The sequence below is a fragment of the Miniopterus schreibersii genome (genome assembly GCF_964146895.1).
Source record: "Miniopterus schreibersii genome assembly, chromosome: 13".
Lineage (NCBI taxonomy): Eukaryota > Metazoa > Chordata > Mammalia > Chiroptera > Miniopteridae > Miniopterus > Miniopterus schreibersii.
The window spans coordinates 55,503,283-55,522,200 of record NC_138113.1 but is presented as its reverse complement, the minus strand read 5'-3'; the positions used below and the strand labels follow the sequence as shown (position 1 = coordinate 55,522,200).

The following is an 18,918-nucleotide window of genomic DNA, read 5'->3' as shown; positions in this document are numbered from 1 at the left end:
CACGCAGCACTGTCTGGGGGGGACTTTGGTCCTTCTCTGGAACGCTTTTTCTTTGGCTTGATGAATTTGACAAAAGCTTTGGCTTTTGTCCAGCGGGTTTTCCTAGTTAGAAGTAGATTTTTAGGTCACAGCCAACCCTGGCCACCCCTCCAACGGTCACTGGGTGCCCTACAGCCAGCTGGGATTTCCATCACCCGCCTGGGAAGTTGGCTGTTAATTAGGGGTTCAGAATGAGGGCCCTCTTTGCCATCACCACAATGATCGTATCTGGGGCTCAGAAGTGGAACGTAATTTGCTGTTAATGAGCACAGACCCAGGGAGAGGAGAAGCGTTCATCGTGGCAGAAACCCACACTAGCCTCTCGGGAGACAGAACTTCAAACACAGCCCCCAGCTCTTGGCTGCCTGTGTCAAGTACAGGACGTGGTTCTGCGCTAATCTAATCCATGTTTGCTCCAAGTTCCCAGCAAAATGCCACTTTCAGAAAGAGCCAGGGACCTTCTCATTTGCTGCCACGGTTAATAATAAGTGAAATAGGCTGGGATACTCTGCCCATTCCCGGCACTGAGGAATCTGGGTGGGGGAAGAGGCAGGGCACATTGGGACGTTTGAATTGAAAACAGTGCCCCTTGCCCGTCCGGTGTGGCTCAGTGGTTAGAGCGTCGGCCTGTGTGCCAATGGGTAGTGGGTTCAATTCCCAGTCAAGGGCATGTACCTGGGTTGCAGGTTCAATACCGGGCCCTAGTCAGGGTGCATGGGAAGCAACCAATGGATCTGTCTTTCTCACATCGATGTTTCTCTCCCTCTCTCTCCTCCTCACTCGGCCTCCCTCCTTCCCTCCCTTCCACTCTCTCTAAAAATCAATGAAAAAAATCCTCGGGTGAGGATTAAAAATAAATAAAATAAATAAAAACAGTGAATTTAAGGGTAATACATTGCAGCTGACTGGAAATGGAGGTCCTCTGACCTAACAGAAGAACCCCATTTGGGTTTGAATCCTGGCTCTGCATGAAACAGCACTATGCTCACACAAATCACTCTATTTCCTCATCGGTGCCTCAATTCCTGTCAACAGAGGGGTCAGGCGGAGGCTCTGAAGTTCTGTGGTTCTGTGACTTCCACAGAGAGGCCTTGCAGGACTCATGGGGATCCGACTTCAAGGTTGGGCTGGGGCAGGACCATCTGAAGGACCAGCTCCTGGGGCTCAGGCCCGGGACCAGGGGAAGCCCTGCTGGACAGGGACTGAGCCAGCCCACAACCAGCCTACTGTTCTCTGGAGAAAGGAAGTGTTTGTGGAAACCCCTGGGGTCCCATGAAGCCAGAGGAATTTAGGTTCAAGGCCAGGAGGTTCCTGTGCCTGAAGATCATGTGTGCTGGTTCAGGTGTCTGATCCAAGCTTCCTTCCCAAAACAGAAACATGGTTTTCTATGTCCTGAAATCTTGAGACAAAACCTGACATTCCTGCTTTAATGGCTCTAAAACCAGAAACCCCTTGCCCCCTTACACAGGCTCATGGCCAGCTGGCATTTGCCATCCCCCGTGGGATAGCCATGAGTATGGAGGGCGGGACTGAAAGAAACCCTAAATCCTGTCTGTGCTGGGAGGGACCTGCACACAGGTGACCTGTCATACAGTGGAAGACACGGGCCCACCCACTGGCCACCGCTCCAGGTGGCTACAGCGTCCCCTCCTCGTGAGAGAGCAAGCCCTCTCTTCTGTTTAAGTCGCTGGAACTTAAGTCAACTCACTGCTTTGGAGCCAGATCAGAGAACTGATGCTGAGCAGTGAATTTCTCTTCTAGGTTTTCCTTTTGTCTCTCTAAGGCATCTATTTCATCTCTGTAAATAGAGGAGAAAGAAAAAACAATCTGGCTTTTAAAATAAAACACATGAATTGACCCATCAGCCCAGCCTGGGACCTGGCCCAGAAGAGCCCGTAGTTTTCTGGGGTTCAGGCATCATGGTGCGCATGACCATCACGGTCGCAGAGGTGGGGATGTGTGAATGGAAGCATCAGACGTGGTCCAGGAACCCTGACACCTGGAGGAGACCTGCTGGAGCATCTAGGACCAGGCTGTATGTCATCTTAGGAGAGCAAACCCCGGATCACCTGAAACTTCAAGCTTGGAAACCCCAAGGACTCTCAGGCCAGGTCAGTTCAGGAAATTGTGCACTCAGGGGCAGATACAGGGCTAAGCTGGCATTTGCAGGTGCAGACTTACAAGACCTTCCATGGTGGGGAGAGGTCTGCCCTCAATCAGTTAGATGGGTGCGAAGGTTACAAAAGTCAGCCTAGCAAAGTCAGACCTCTGACCTCAACCCATTCCAATGTTGGTTTCTGATAACACTCCCACGGAAGCAAACTCAGAGCCTCTCTGGGGCCAGACAGAGGAGGAGAGGAGCAAAGCGGGCCTGGAAGGACCAGGCAGAGTGGCTGGGCTGCCCTGGCTGAGCGCTCGGTGCTGCGTGGGACTGAACTCAGCCCCTGCAAAGGAGCGCTGCTCCCGAGGAGGCGGAACTTCTGGTCATTTTCCCAAAGGATCCAGAAACCCAGGGTGTGAAGCAAAATCTCTTAATATCTAAATGCTGGAAATCAGTTCACATTTTCAAAAACACAGAAAGGACAAAAGAGGGCACCCTGCTCATGGGGAGAGGGCGCCTGGCCTTCCTGAGGCAGATGGCCTGCTTTTGTTCTACCCTGTCCCCAAGTGGAGCACGTGGTGATATCCATACAATGCATCCCAGGGGGCTGATGGCTCCTGTCCTATTCCTGCCTCTTGCAGCTGGTGTGGCCTTGGCAGCTCAGACCCCTGGTTTCCTCGCCTGAAAATGAGTCCTCTGGATCGAGGCAGCTGCTCAGGCTGCTCCGGTCATGAAGCTGCCACAGTCCTGCCTAAACCAAAGGCGTTCCCAGGAGATCACTGTGGGTGAGCACCCTTGAAAGGTGGTAGCTCGCAAACCACAGGGCCCCCGACCATCGACCCTGCTCTGCTCCCAGCGGCCTTGGCTCCACATCTGCTATTCTAGTCTGTGCTATTTTGTTCCCCCAGCCAAGCTGCTTGGCCTTATGCTAGAGCGCTTTCCTGTTTGGGTTTGTTGGCCTGCCCCCTGCCCCCCTGCCAGCTGCACAAACTCATGGAGGGCAGACACCGCAGCCCTCCCAGGGCTGGCAAACAGTCTGCTCAGAGAGGGCTCAGGAAGCCCTGGCCTCCTGCAGATACCCTCTAATGCAAAACCGTCGCCAGATCATCCCCTTGGGTACCAGGTTCCCTCATGAGTGCCCCCCCACTGGCTAGCCTTCCCCCATCCATGTCAGCAGCAGCACCCAACTCCCACCACCACACTTCCTTCTACGCCCCCATGGAGCCCCTCAACACATGTCAGGTGTGTATGTAGCTCTGCTCACATCCCATCTCCCTTTCTGGTTCCTGGCGACCAGGTAATTGGTCCTGTGCACCTTGTAGGGCCTCCGGCAAACCCAGGACCCTGTAGATATTGGCAGAGGGAGGACAGTCACAGCGCACCACAACCCACTGCCCAGCCCATGAAGAAAAAGCAGACATAGGAAGGGCTCAGCCTTCGACCTGAATTCTTTCCCTGGGGGCCTCTCTTTGCTGCTGTCCTATTTTTTAAAGTGAACTTCATTCCAAAAGCAGATCACAAAGCATCTGGCAGAGGGCAGTGTCTTTGAAAAGCAAAGGCCAATGACCCCACTTGCAGAAACCTAGGACCATCCCAGGGAAAACGAGAGGAGGATGCCGTGGTAGGATGGTCTGTCCCCTCACCCTTGGGATGCGATGCGCCCCAGGGGTTCTCTGCCCTGAACGTCAGGGTCTAGGCTGGAGCTGGAAACCAGGACCCCTCTGTGGACAGGTCCCAGCCCGCCCACACCCCTTACATGTACTGCTGCTCCCCATGGTACTGAAGTTGATTATCCAGCTTCTGCTCCAGAAGCCTCAGGTTCTGGTCCATCATCTGGATCTTTTCCGAGAGGTAGTGATTTTCTTCCTCCAAGTCCCCCTTGAGATCAAACAGCATCTAAAACACAGATCGACAATGTCTCAAACGCCATGCACCCCATGACTCGTGCTGGGAATCTACTTCCAAAGAGGAAGAGAGCCACGTGCACAAAGATGGCCATTTCGGTATTTTCTACGCCAGTCAGAATGACTAATACGGTCAATGATCTGGGGATGGCCAAGCCTTCTGTCACTGCACCATCCAATCAGGCAGCCGCTGGCCACGCGTGGAGGCCGAGCTCTGAAAATGCAGCCAGTCTGAGCTGAGATGTGCCATTAGGCAAAATGTACAACAGATTCTGAGGACTTAACAATTTTAAAAAATAATGTTACAAATCTCATTAATATGCTGGCGGCTGGTGTGGTCCCGTTGGTCGAGGACTGCCCCACGCACCAAGAGGTCTCAGTTTGATTCCCAAGTCAGGGCACACGCCTGCATTGCAGGCTGGATCCCCAGTAGGGGGACGTGCAGAACTGACAGACAGGACCCGGGTCAGCACTGAGCAAAGTGCTCAGCTGGAAGACAGACATGAAGCAGTACTGGGCTGTCTCCATGCACTGCCCGACCCTGCAAAGAGCCACGGCCTGATGAAAGGTGTTTCCTAACACATCCCTGCCAGTCATGGAGTTCGTCCCTTCAAATACTCCTGGCTTCCCCTCGGCCTCTGTGTGACATTCACACAGTCTCTGAGCACAGACCCCAATGAGGGCCCATTCCCACCTGGCCGAGACCAAGGCTGTCTGCCCAGGGAACTCAGCCCGGCGTCCCGAGGCCCACCAGCCCCGGGCCTCACCTCGCATTGTTTGCGGGACTTGGTGAGCGATGTTTCCGTGTCCTGGTGCTGCTCCTTCAGCTCGTGGTACCGGGCCTGCCAGCGGTCCACCTCCAGCTTGGAGCTGTCCAGGGAGGCTTGCAGCTCTGTGCTGTGGGCACGCAGCTCCTCCTGCTCCCTCCTCTGCTCTTCATACTGAGCCTGCCAGCGGTCCACCTCCAGCTTGGAGCTGTCCAGAGAGGCTTGCAGGTCCTTGTTGTGGGCGCTCAGCTCCTCCTGCTCCCTCCTCTGCTCTTCATACTGAGCCTGCCAGTGGTCCACCTCCAGCTTGGAGCTGTCCAGAGAGGCTTGCAGGTCCTTGTTGCGGGCGCTCAGCTCCTCCTGCTCCCTCTTCTGCTCTTCATACTGAGCCTGCCAGCGGTCCACCTCCAGCTTGGAGCTGTCCGGGGAGGCTTGCAGCTCCATGTTATGGGCGCGCAGCTCCTCCTGTTCCTCCTTCAGCTCCTGGTACTGGGCCTTCCAGTGCTTCGACTCCAGCTGGGAGCTCTCCAGTGAGGTTTGCAGCTCCTTGTTGTGGGCTTGCAGCTCCTCAAGCTCCTTCTTCAGCTGCTGGTGCTGGATATCGACCCTGGGGATGGAGAGACACAGGGGCAAGGGCTAAGGAGCACTCCCAGGCTCTGTCCCAGCTGTACAACCTTACTCAAAACCACAACCTCTCTGGGCCTCAGTTTTTCTCATGTGTAAATGAAGGTTGAACAAAATCAGCAGTTTTCAAACTGTCTGTTGGGGTTCTATAAGGCTGCCCCTGGTGTCCCACTGTTGGCTTGGGGGACAGGACAGGCAGGCTCGGACACTACTTCAACAGAGCGTCACTATTAGCATTCTTTATACTTAAGGCGTTGGCACCCCTGCCTACCTGGAAAAAGGGTTCTTCTATTAAAACACTTTTAAAAAACATTGAGCCAGAATAATTTTGCTCTAAAACTCTATGTCTATGCCCAGCTCTTCTCCCCAATTCCAAGTCCCTTTCTAATTTCAACTCCTGAGATAAATGAAATATGAGATTCTGGGTACTCTGTAAACCCAGTGAAATTACCATGGTCATCATCATAATTACCCCACTGGGTTTCCTGGGGGAAGATTTATACCAGAAACTCCAATTACCAGAGGCTCATGGACTCAGTTTGAACACAGATGTGTCCAGTTTGGCCTACACAGTTGTTGTTTTTAATTAATTGGTTTATTAAGATTTAAAAATTTTTAAGTTTCACATCAACATTCAGATGTCTAGCTTCTTGAGGAAAAAAAAGCATAAACAAAAGCCCTGGGCCAGCCTCCCATTTGATGCCTTCAGATGGTGTGTGCTGTCCATGAGGGTCTGGTCTGTCACTGACACTTCTCCCCCATGTCCTGGACCTGCCTGATCACCAGAGGCACCTGAGTTTGCAGCCCTTCAGGACGTGTTAAAACAAGGCTGTGGGGAGGAAGGCTTCCTACAGTCATCACTCTGGATTGAGGCAAGACCTGGACTCGAAACCTGACTGTGTCAACTAGGAGCACTGACCTTGAACAAGTGACTTAATCTCACTGAGCTGTTTCTTCACCTGTTCAAGAGCTCAGTCAATTCCCATGATTCCCAGCATAATGTTCTATCATCACCATGAACACAGAATCAGTGTACATTAAACCTGTTCCCAATGTCCCTATAAGTCTCAGGGCACACTTTTGTCAACTGAACAAGACATAAAGATGCCTGTGTAACACACTCACAGCAACAGCACTGTGACTCCTGCCTGCGTGAGCCTTATCTACCACTCGTGTCCTCCCTGTGAGGCCTGGTGCAGCACTGCACATGGGAGCACTAGGCAGCACTCAGCACTCCATTTGGGGGCCATTTCAAACAGCAAAATTGCCACCAAAAGCACAAAACGAGAAAATCATGGCACTAACTGGGCCATGAGCAGGACGCTCATTTGCAGTGTGAGAGCTGGCACAAGGCAGGAGTCAAAGGCCTTGTCGGCCTCAGCTGCAAATGTGCGCATCAGTCAACACCAGTGTCCTGCACTCTGGGCACATCCATGAAAGGCCACAGGTGCCAGTCTGGGGTTACAAGGACATTTCAGCCAGTAGGTGATTCATACACAGGGATTTCGTGAATGAGGACTGGCTCTCCCTCCCTCCCTCACGGGACCGATCGCTGGAGTTAGAGGCTGAAGGTGCCCGGGCCTGATGCCATCATCACCATCACCAGTGTGGGAGGTGAGGCTGTCCAAGCCCAGACAGGGCACCATCCCAGGTGTCCCTAGTCCTTCCATCCCAGCCACCAGCTTGAGTCCCCTTTTACTTTCTTACCATCCAGCAGTTAACATGACAGGGTTGGTAAAAATACACCATCACCAGAGGACTTTCTGGAGCTTTGCTCAGCGGGTGCTGAGTGAGTTGGTCTGAATGAAACCCTGGCAGACGCCGCTGCGTGGGGCGGGGCGGTTACCTGTCCAGCTCTTCCCGCAGCCTCTGGTTCTCGTCTGTGACGTTGTCGTTGACCCTCTGCTCCAGCTGCAGAGCCTCCCGCTCAGTGCTCAGCAGCTTCTCCAGCTGCCCCAGCGCCGCCCCGTGTCTCACCATGTCCTGATGCCTGTGGAGGGAACACACCCACTAGGAACAGGCACCCCAGAAGACTGCAGAGCCTCCCAAAAGCAGCTTCTCTCTGCAGAGCTGAGGGGGATGCGGATGGGCAGGGAGTGGGCCTGGGCAGCTGAGAAACGGGAGAATGGCAGTTGGGACAGCCTGGGGCCAGCTCTGGGGGATCTCCTCCAGCTGCGGAGCTGAGCTCTTGTCCTCCCACCTGAGGTGTCTCCATGGTCCCTTCTAGTCCCTGTCACAGCAGCCTCCCTCTGCTAGTCTGCTGAGAACACCACGACTGACCAGAGGCTTGCCTGGTGGGGCCCAAGCAGCTGCCGGGGCGAGTTGCACATACACATGCACACACACAGACACATCCTGCTCCTCAAGGCACTGCCAATCCAGCCCTTAACCTCCCCCATAACTTCCCCCTCAATTTGGGGCTTCTATTTTCTTCCTGCCTCTATCTTCATTACAGAACAGTGTCTCTGGAGGGCAGTAGAGCACAAGAGGGAGGCCCTGACCAGCCCCAGGCCAATCCTCTAGTGTCCAGGGACAGCCTGATCCTCCTGCCCGCTGGAACCTCTCATGTCCAGAGAACCTCTTGTGTCCAGGGATGGCTCAGGAAGCTCCCCCCCAGGCCGACCTTCCTGCCTGCTGGAACCTTCCAGGGATGGCTTGGGAGCTCCCCACTTCCAAGGTGCTGACTGAGTCGTCTGCAGCCCTCCACCCACCCCCTATCAGCTGTCCTTGTACCATCTGCCTGGAGCCAACACTTGTGGAGACTCAAACTCGGAAACCTGCTCAGGCGGCTGTTTCAAGACAAATGTGCATATGGCCTTTAGCCACGGGCAGAGGCTGCCCCGAGTGGGAGGTGAAAAGTGGGGGTGGGCTCCGCCTGGCTTGCAGGGTGGTGATCTTTCTCATCCAGGCTAACGATTCTGGAAAAACTCATCCCCATTTGACAAAGAGGGCCATGGACCATTAGGGTCCCGACTCCTGCCTCCCAGTTGTGTCTTGGACAAGCACACTGGTCAAGCATATTCCAACCATTGAATCCCTAGTACGGGGTCTGACATCAGCCAGCGTGTGCTGGGGAACGAGTGAGTGTCCGTGTTGTGTCAAATGGAATGAATGCAGAGCCATCATCCCTGTCTTCCAGGCACCTGCACCACAAACCTGTAGCCCTGCTGCAGACATACCAAGGGGTCTCTAGCTATCTTTCCAACCAGCAAAACCTACAGAGTAGCACAGTAGGTCCGCATGTTTTATGGAGCAAGAAGCTACAGGAAAAACAGCAATGAACTCCTCCTTCAGAGCCAGTCAGATTCTACCTGCACAAACCTTCCCGGTCTGAACAGACATTAGGTACATCATGACACTTACAAATATAACATTAGGTACATCATGACACTGTTATAAATATAACAGGACATTAGGTATATCATGACACTGTTATAAATATAACAGGACATTAGGTGTATCATGACACTGTTATAAATATGACAGGACATTAAGGATGAGGCCTGTAAGCACCTGGTGAGTGGTGGGCACCACACCAGTTTCCCATCATTAGTCAGCTGGGTGCATTCCCGCCACATCTAGACACAGGACCCACATCCAGTAGATGCTCACTAAGCATCACGTGAACACAGTATGGGTGCGGGAGGAGGAGATGGAGATGCCAAGAGGCTCATGACGCTCATTTTGGCTGGAAGGAGCAGGCCTAATAGGAGCAGACGTGCCAGCACCCCCGAAGGATGGAGACCTGGGTGGAAAAGGGGGTGGAAGGCCCCAAAGAGAGTCAACAGGAAGTGCTAGGTAAGTGAATAAATGAGTGTCATTACCCCCAGGCTCACGACATCATCAGATGCCCTCACCAGGCTTGGCTGGCTTAGCGGCCTCCCTGGATCCCTGCGAGGGAAACTCCTGCCCTTCAGCTGCTCCCACTAAAGACCCAGCATCTGCTTCGCGTCTTGTGAGGCAGAGTCACGGGAAACACCGTCAGCAGGGACGTCTCACAAGCACATGTGTGGACGACAGCTCCCTCCTGCGCTGCTCCAGGTGTCTGAGAGGATCCCCCCTCTCCCGCCTTTGAGTCCCATGCACATCCACCTCTCCCAGGCTCTGGGTCCTGCTGCACCTGCCCGGGGCCTGGCGCAATCAGGATCTGCCCGGCAGGAGCTTGGGTCATGTTGGCGGACTGCATGCACACAAAGCCCCCATTTGTCAGGAGCACAAAGTTAAGATTTATGCATTTCAACATACATCAGTTTTACCCCAAAGAAAAGGCGCATGGAGGTGGAGAGGAGGTCACAATGAACCGAGAAAGGCAGTGTTGACAAGGACTGAAGCTGGTGATGGCACACAGCGCTTTCACTGCACTATTCTGTGTATTTCTATCTATTCAAAAGTTTTCAAAATTAAAAGTTAAAAAAAAAAAGCCCAGACTTTGAGACTTTGACAGGGAAGAACAGGCCCGGGAAGCTAGGGAAGCACACCACTGCAGACAGGCAGCTCGGTGAATGTCCCCCAACATTCTTGGTTTGGAGACAAAAGGAAGAGGGAGTAGGAATCCTCAGGGGAGCAGGGCCCCCAAAGCTGACACGTGGTTTCCCTGAGCTGGGAGTAGTGTGCACACCCTGCCCCCTGGGGACCCTCCTGCCCCTGTCTCCAGCTGCATAAAAGCCACACCGCTGAAGGTGAAGCTCGATGTACTTCTATTCACTGTGAAGCAGCAGGTCCAGAGGAAACTCGAGGGGCCAGAGCGAAGGGGGGGCAGGAGCCCAGGGGAGCCCGCCAGTCTGCCCGCCAGCAGCCGGCACGCACCTATCCTTCTGAGACTTGTGCACCAGCTCCAGGGTGCGATGCAGCAGCGTCTTCTGGCGGCTGTGCTCGTCCTTGAGGGCCTCGTACTCCCCTGACAGGTGCTTGTGGAGCGAGCCCAGGCACGTGTGCTCCTGCAGCAGGGCCTCATAAGCTGCTGCCAGCTGCGCCTCCTCCTCGGGCCTCCCCAGCTGCTTGGTGGCGAGCTGCTGGGCCTCCGGGCCCTGCTGCAGGGCCTGGCTTTCTGCCTCCAGCTCCCCGAGCTCCTGCTCCTGGGCCTGTGACTTCTGGCTGCTGCTCTCCAGGGTCTGCTGCAGCCTCTGGTTCTCCAGTATCAGGCCCTGGTTCTCACACTCCAGGGCGTCGGTGGCTGTCATCAGAGAGGACACCTCCCTGGCCAGCTTCTCCTTCTCCTTCTCCAGCTCCGCCACCTGCTCCACCTGCTCGGTCATCTGCTCCAGGGCCCGGTATAGCTGCTGCTTCACCAACTGCAGCTTGTTGAGGCTGGTGCTGGTCTCTGCCCCCGTCTGGTGGAGGTCTCTGCTCCCCTTCTTGACGTCCTTCATGCAGGCCTCACTGGTGACCTGTGACCTCTCCCGCAGCGACCGGACCAGTTCGTTGAGACAAACCCTTATTTGATCAAGATCATCGATCTGCAAGAAAACACAATGAAAAAGACACAGGCAGCTGTGTGAACACATTTCAGGGGTTTGGGTCCAAACTGGGGGACTAAAGTGTAGGCCTGGAAAGACCACCCCACCGTGGACCCAACAGAAGTCCTAACATTTCCCAGAAGCCTGATATGGACACAAGGTGAAGGGCACGGAGATCCCCACTGAGACAGCTCAAGTCAAACACATGCACAAGAGCCAGGCTGGTTTAGAAACATAAACTACATCTCCTCCTACTTAACACAGTGAAAGTGATGTCCCTCGGTCCTTTCTATCCTGGTCGGCAGGGGCCCGAGGAGCTGGCCCACCCCTGTGGCCTCTCCTTAAGCCACTCTCCCCGCAGACATTGCATGTGACCCTCTCTCTGCCTTGAACACACACCTCCCTCCAAGCTCCGGCCTTCAGCATCACGGGCTCCTCTTCACCCTCCAGGGCTCAGTGTGCGTCAGCTCGTAAGAGAAGCCCTGCACCACTATTTAAATGTCCTGCACCTAGCAAGGCTCTCCCAGGACTCACGCACATTCCCTCAATAGCACACTGAAGTTACCTGGCTTGTCACCTGTCATTCTGACTTCTAAACCATAAGCCAGATCAGGGTGAGGACCGCGCCTGCCCCTGCATGATATGCAGCACTGTGTCAGCACCCTCTTCAGCGCCATGAGAGAGGCTGAAACTCAACTACTTTACACCGAGCCTCCCTTGCAGCTAGGGCTAGTCATGTGTTGGGTCTGGCCAATGAGATGTTGACAGAGGGTCCCGGGGAGACCTTCCCTCCGTACCTTCACCCTCTACCTTCTTCCTGCCCATTTTTGGGGGAGGTACAATAGCCTCTGCCAAGACCAGCACAGCACAGAGAGAGAAGCCTGGCTCCTGATGGCCTCACTGAGACCCTGCCCCAGCACTGGACTGCCTACCCTGGGACTTCTTATGGTGGGAGGCAAATCAGCCCTGGAGGTTTGCCAGGGTGCTCAGTGTGACACTGGGCATTTGGAGAAAGTTCATTCTTTGTCCTGTGGGGCTGACCCATAAGCTGCAGGACACTTAGCAGCATCCCTGGCCTCTACCCACCATAGCCAGGAGCACCTCCTCCCTCCTCCAAGTCATGACTATCAAAAGGAAGATGGCCAGTGTCCCTGGGAGGCAACATCTGCCCCCATCCCCGTGCTGTGGCTGAGAATTGCTGTCTGAGCTACAGCTGAGTGAGGAAACCAGAGACCCGTGGATCACTGATCAATTACCAGGACATGGCTATGATCCTGGACTCTCCCTTTTGCAGGCAGGGGCTCCAGGGGAGTTGTTCACTCTGGAGGACCTACCTGTCTGGCCTTGTCAGCCTTCAGGGTCTCCATGTGGCTGTGCAATCGTTCTCTGTCTTCCATCAGTTCTTCACTGAGGATTTCCAAATCCTGGCTGCTCTGCTTTTCTTTCTGCAGCTCCATCTGCAGCTCTTCAATCTGCAGAGCCAAAGACCCAGCCCATGCAAAAGTCAGTTTCATGAAGTGAACTGTGATTTAAAGCAAACCCCAAAGCAGTGACCCTATAGAACACTTTGTTATTATTTTTTAAATTTATCTTTATTGTTTAAAGTATTACAGATGTCCCCCTTTTTCCTCCATTGATCCCCTCCCCCCTGCACCTCTCCCCCCAGGCCTTCACCACACTATTGTCTGTGTCCATGGGTTATGCATATATGCATGTGAGTTCTCAGATAAATCTCTCCCCACCCACCCCTGCCTTGCCTCTGAGATTCGGCAGCCTGTTCCATGTGTGTATGCCTCTGGATCTATTTTGTTCATTGGTTTATTCTGTTCATTAGAATCCACATATGAGTAAGACCATGTGAAATTGTATTTCCCTGACTGGCTTATTTCACTTAGCATAATACTCTCCAGGTCTCACCATGCTGTCTCGTAGGGTAAGGGGTCCTTCTTTTTTACAGCTGCATAGTATTCCATGGTATAAATGTCCAAGAAGATGCTTGGTATGATTTCAATATTCTTGAACTTGTAAAAACTTGTTTTGTGTCCTAACATGTTGTCTATCTTTGAGAATGTCCCATGTGCACCTGAGGAGAACGCGTATTCTGCACCTTTGGGGTGAAATGTTCTGTAAATGTCAAATCCACCTAATCTTGTGTCTCATTTAGAATCACTGTTTTCTTGTTGATTTTTTGTCTGGAAGATCTATCCAGTATAGTTAGTGGGGTGTTAAAGTCCCCTATTATAACTGTATTGCTGTTGATCTCTCCTTTAAAGTTTCCACAAGTTTTGGTTTTGTTTTTCTTCAGCCTGTGTGTCTTTTGTTCTGAAGTGGGTCTCTTGTAGATAGCATATGTTTGGGTCTTGTTTTCTTGTCCATTCAGCTACCCTATGTCCTTTGATTGGAACATTTAATACATGTATATTTAAGGTTATTATTAATAGGTACTTATCTATTGCCATTTTAATTCTTTATGCCGATGTTTCTCTCTCTCTATTTCTACTTCTCATTAAAGCAGTCCCTTTAACATTTCTTGCAATACTGGTTTGGTGGTGATAAACTCCTTTAGCCTTTTTTTTTTTTTTTTATCTGGAAAGCTCTTTATTTCACCATCTATTTTGAATAATAGCCTTGCTGGATAGCGTAGTCTTGGTTTCAGATCCTTGTTTTCAATTACCTTGAATACTCCATGCCATTCCCTTCTGGCCTGTAGAGTTTCTGATGAGAAGTCAGCTGACAGCCTTATGGGAGCTCCTTTGTAGGTAACAGATTGCTTTTCTCTTGCTGCCTTTAAGATTCCTTTTCTTGAATTTTTGGCATTTTAATTATGGTGTGTCTGGATGTGGGCCTCTTTGGGATCTTCTTGCTTGGGGCTCTTTCTGCCTCCTGAATTTGTGTGATATTTTCCTTCACCACATTTGAGAAGTTATCCGCCATTATTTCTTCAAACAGGTTCGCTAACCCTTGCTTACTTTCTACATCTTCTGGCATTCCTATGATTCAAATATTATTATGTTTCATGGTTTCCCACAGCTCCTTTAACCTGTCCCCATTTTGGGTTGGTTTTTTTAAAATATATTTTTATTGATTTCAGACAGAGGAAGGGAAAGGGAGAGGGAGATACAGATAGAAATATCAATAACAGAGAGTCATTGATCGGCTGCCCTTTACATGCCCCCACTGGGGATCGAACCCACAACCCAGGCATGAGCCCTGACCAGGAATTGAACCTCAATCTCCTGGATCATAGGTCAATGCTCAACAGCCGAGATATGCTGGCAGAACTGTCCTCCTGTTTTTTAATTGTTTTCTTTTTGGTTCTCTGAGTGATTTTTCCCTACACTGTCTTCTAATAAGCCTATCCTCAGCTTCCCCTAATCTGCTGTTTATCTCTTCCAATGATTTTTAAAAATTTCTATCTACTATGTCATTCTTAATTTCCTTCAATATCCATTTATTTCTCATGCTGTTGAGCATCCTTATGATCAGTATTCTGAACTCTATATCTGATAGATTGCTTATCTCCATTTCATTTAGCTCTTCTTCTGGAGAACTCTTTTGTTCTGTCATTTGGGGCTTGTTTTTTTGTCTCCCCATTTTGGCTGCCTGTTTGAATTTGTTTCTATATATATTAGGTAGACCTGCTAGGACTCCCAGTCTTTTTGGAAGGTCTCTGGTGCAGGCCAATGTCAGACGCTGTTTGTGACTGGCCTTGAGTACCATGATTGAAGTTTTCCACACTCCACAACTTGTTGTTCCCGCTGCTGGGGCTGGATGTGTTTGGACAGGACCAGGATGTGCATCAAGGCCTGCTTTTCCAAGCCCTGGGTCCAGAGAAAATTTGGCAAAGACTCAAAGCACCCAGATGCTGATTGTTATTAAGTATCTTAATGAGCCTCAGGCTGTAGAAACTCCACAGCGTGGGGTGGGAAGATTTCCAACAGAGTGGGGCAGTTGCTTCTCCCCCCTCCTCCAGGCAAAAGCTGCTTGGAAGGCAAATGTCTGCCTGAGAAAAATGTCCTCCACTGTATGGGGAAATGATTCAACCTAAGAATACAGATGGCTGCCCTCTGAGCTCTATCCTCCAAGCCAGCACCCCTACATTCTCCTCACACAGCTCTAGTTCACTCTGCCCTCCCTCTGCCACAGCCCAAGGTGAGTGGCTGCACAGGAAACTTTGTGTGTTGGCTCTTTAAGAGGGTGCCTGCATTTCCAGCTGCTTCTCACTGGCAGACAGAAACCCTGCTGGTTTTCACAGCCAGATGATATGTGAGCATCTTTTTAGGTTCTTGTGCTCCAGTCTGGGAAGCCCATCCTAGGGTTTAGACGCCAGAGTTCTCAGTGGAAAACCCCTACAGCTGAAATATCCCTCCAGATCTTCAGCTGCTGCCTGTGGGATCCCAGCCATCCCTCTCACACCTCCGCACTTCCAACCAGTCTCTATGTGGTCTCCATTTTTTGTCCTTGGTTATGAGGGTGCTCTCCAACTAGTCTTCAGTTGCAGTTAATAATTCAGGATGGTTTTTCTATACTTTAGTTGTAATTCCAGTTTGGTCTTGGGAGAGTGTCAGTGCAGCTTCCACTCAATCTACCACCATCTTGGAATCTCCCCCAACGGACACTTTAACAGGCCTTTCTCAAGGAAAACCCTTCTTCCTGCCCATTTCTTGGGGAGGTACAATAGTCTCTGCCAAGACCAGCACAGCACAGAGAGAGAAGCCTGGCTCCTGATGGCCTCACTGAGATGCTGCCCCAGCACCAGACTGCCTACCCTGGGACTTCTTGTGGTGGGAGGCAAATCAGCCCTGGAGGTTTGCCAGGGTGCTTAGTGTGACACTGGGCATTTGGAGAAAGTTCATTCTTTGTCCTGTGGGGCTGACCCATAAGCTGCAGGACACTTAGCAGCATCCTTGGCCTCTACCCACCATAGCCAGGAGCACCTCCTCCAAGTCATGGCTATCAAAAGGAAGATGGCCAGTGTCCCTGGGAAGCAACATCTGCCCCCATCCCCCTGCTGTGGCTGAGAATTGCTGTCTGAGCTACAGCTGAGTGAGGAAACCAGAGACCCGTGGATCACTGATCAATTACCAGGACATGGCTATGATCCTGGACTCTCCCTCTTGCAGGCAGGAGCTCCAGGAGAGTTGTTCACTCTAGAGGACCTACCTGTCTGGCCTTGTCAGCCTTCAGAGTCTCCATGTGGCTGTGCAGTTGTTCTCTGTCTTCCATCAGTTCTTCACTGAGGATTTCCAAATCCTGGCTGCTCTGCTTTTCTTTCTGCAGCTCCATCTGTAGCTCTTCAATCTTCAGAGCCAAAGACCAAGCCCATTGAAAAGTTAGTTTTATGAAGTGAACTGTAATTTGAAGAAACCCCAAAGCTGTCAGCCCCACAGATACTTTAACAGGCCTTTTCTCAAGGAAAAACCTTCTTCCTGACCTTGGGGATGTCCAACGGCCACTGCCAAGGCCAGAAGAGCAGGGAGAAACAAGCTGGCTCCTGATGGCATCACTGGGCCGCCTCCCCACATCAGGCCTTGTTCTGCAGTGACCTCCCCACACCCTTGACCACTAATTCTCAGCCCACAGATTGCACCTTCAGCTCATGGTAGAGAAAAAGTTTATGGCCCCCATCGGTCAGCCTCCCTCCCAGCTCACTACTTCTACCTCTCTCTGCTTCCATCTTAGGCCTTGTCTACTACTATCCTTGGAGCCAGGTCACATGTCCTGGGGCCAGCAGCCACACCCACTGGATATCCTGCAGGAACTCCACCTGGTTGGGGACATTCCTATTCACCCAGCTTCTCGGAGTGGTCCTCTGCCATGTCTCTCTTTCCTCTCACCCTCCAAGTAATTGTGTCCCCAAGGCCTGTCCTCTTTCCCCATGTGGCTCCCCCCTCCACAGCCCACTGCCTGCCACAGGCCACACCACCTTCCATCTTGCCTGGACAATGGCCCAATCACCAGCCCCACACTAAGTTCTTCTGCTGGAACCCACCAGTGCCCAACCTCCCTGAACAGGAACGGCCAAGATCAGCACTTCTCTCACTCTGTGCCTGACACCTGAACAACCTGATGGGCACAGACTCAGACTCAGGAGGCCAGGGCGGGACCTGAGGTTCCGCTCCCAGGGGAGGCCCATGCTGCTGTCCTTCCCATTGACACCAAACTCATCACCAGCTGGGAGGTGGGAGAAAGGGTTGCTTCCTGCTACCAATGTGACCACAAGTGGGTTTCCATAACTGACACAGGGCCAGCAAGCAACAGGCATCATCAGGAGCCTCTGTCAGTGTGAAGTGCTCAGCACACAGCTCGCAGGCCGCAAGTATGAGGAAACAGCTGATCCCTTGTGAGAGCCCTGTCCCCTCACCCGTCACCAGAGCTTCTGACATAGTCGATTGGGGCTGGGGTCCAAGAATTTGCATGTTGACTTGTGACCCTGATGCTGCTGGTTTGGGGTGACTGCTCTAAACAGTGGATCTACAAGGTCAAAGATGGTTCTCAAAGCCTTTAAAGACCCCAGACCTCAGGACACCAATTAAAACCTCTAGGGGTAGGTCTCTTAGACCCCCAGTGACCCAGTGGGCAGCCAGGACCAGGAGCCTGCTCTCTTCACCTGTCTGGAGTGTGGATGGCACAGGTAGGTTTACAAAGCTCCCAGAAGGATGGCTGTTCTAATGTCAGCTCTGCCCTCTTGTCTGGGGGAGGGCCGCCCTGCCTTTATCTCACAGGTAAAGGTTTCTGTCTCCAGACTCCTCTGGAAACAGCAGCCAGGCTCACTTCTTCCCCGTGAGTGGGGAGGGCCAGGCACATTGGGGCTCCCATTCATGTCCTCACATCCCCCTGTCAGCACACCAAGCCCCCTGACCCAACTTGGGGACTCTCAAATGGGGGAGCCTCATCCAGCCAGAGCCAATAGCAACATGCGCTACAACACGCCACGTGTCTGAGTCTTTCTCAGAAGAAAGAATGTCTTTCTGGTTCTTCCTCATCACTGCCTCACTTCTTAGCACAAGGCCTGGGCTCAGCAGGGAACCAGGCATCTCCTCAGTGGCAGGGCCCATACCTGAGAGTGGCTCTGAGGGGGAAGGCCCTGGACAATTGTCACCAACCATCATTCAGGGAAGGGTACGGGCTCAGAGAAATCAAGTGACTTGTTCAAGCCCCACGGTGAGGATGTGGCCGAGCTCCACTTACAGTGGTGGGCCGACCCCAGCCCTGCTGTCACTCAGCCGGGGCCTGTGGAGTATGCCCCCAACCCCACCTCGCTCACCCCCCTTACTGTGGATACTTCACCCTGCCTCCCCTTCCCTCCCAGAGAAAGAACGTTGCTCCAGCCTTTGTGTATCTGACTGTTGTTGCTTCTGGCCTGAGATGTGACTGCCCCACGTCACACCCACACTGCTAGACACCCCCACCTTTCTCTCTGTCTGATCCTTTCTGCCCTGGACTGGAGCTCTTGTTCCTGTCAGTCCCTGAAGGACTCCATTCCCCTAGGAGAGCTCGCTGGGCTGAGATGAGAGCTGGTCCCACAGGGTTTCTCGTTCCTCCCAAAGCACCGGACTTGGGCTCATGGGGTGAGGCTGTGGTCCCCAGAGCACGAAGGTGCCAAGGACCGGCCTACCAACCCCTGCGCTGCCCTACTGTTTCCATGACAGGCCCCCAAGGGGCTGCCTCTCTTCCTCTGACAACCAGGGATCCTGGGTGAAGAAATGAACTCTTGGGATATCAATGCGGTTAGATGTGGGAGAGGCACCTCCTCTAAGGTCCACAGAAGTGTCCTGAGTTACAGGGAAGGATGTTAACTTCGGGAACTGGGGTTTAGAGACATTCAGACCAAAGTGAGCCTACAACCTGGGTGACACTCTGAGTGGTGGGAGACCAGAGCTGGCACCAGGGGGCAGGGGACTCCAGAGCACAGGGTCCTGGCTGACCCTTTTCCCTCCTTCTTGGACACCTCCCAGAGTGGCCATGCTGTCTAGATTTGTCAGAGGCTGTGCCTTCCATCAAGGGAAGCCCACAGGATGGAAGGA

General features: G+C 52.5%; 1 pseudogene across 1 annotated transcript in view; it reads right to left on the bottom strand.

Moving 5' to 3' along the window:
- The window catches only part of LOC308566287 (protein Daple-like), a 61,211-nt pseudogene that overhangs the window by 14,172 nt on the left and 28,121 nt on the right, over positions 1-18,918 (bottom strand). Inside the window, exons 14-20 of the transcript in view lie at positions 16,055-16,192; positions 12,226-12,363; positions 10,242-10,891; positions 7,282-7,425; positions 5,224-5,418; positions 4,812-4,914; positions 3,897-4,036 (exon numbers count right to left, since the gene is read on the bottom strand). The product of the transcript in view is annotated as a protein Daple-like (transcript). The remainder of the gene's footprint in view (positions 1-3,896; positions 4,037-4,811; positions 4,915-5,223; positions 5,419-7,281; positions 7,426-10,241; positions 10,892-12,225; positions 12,364-16,054; positions 16,193-18,918) is intronic.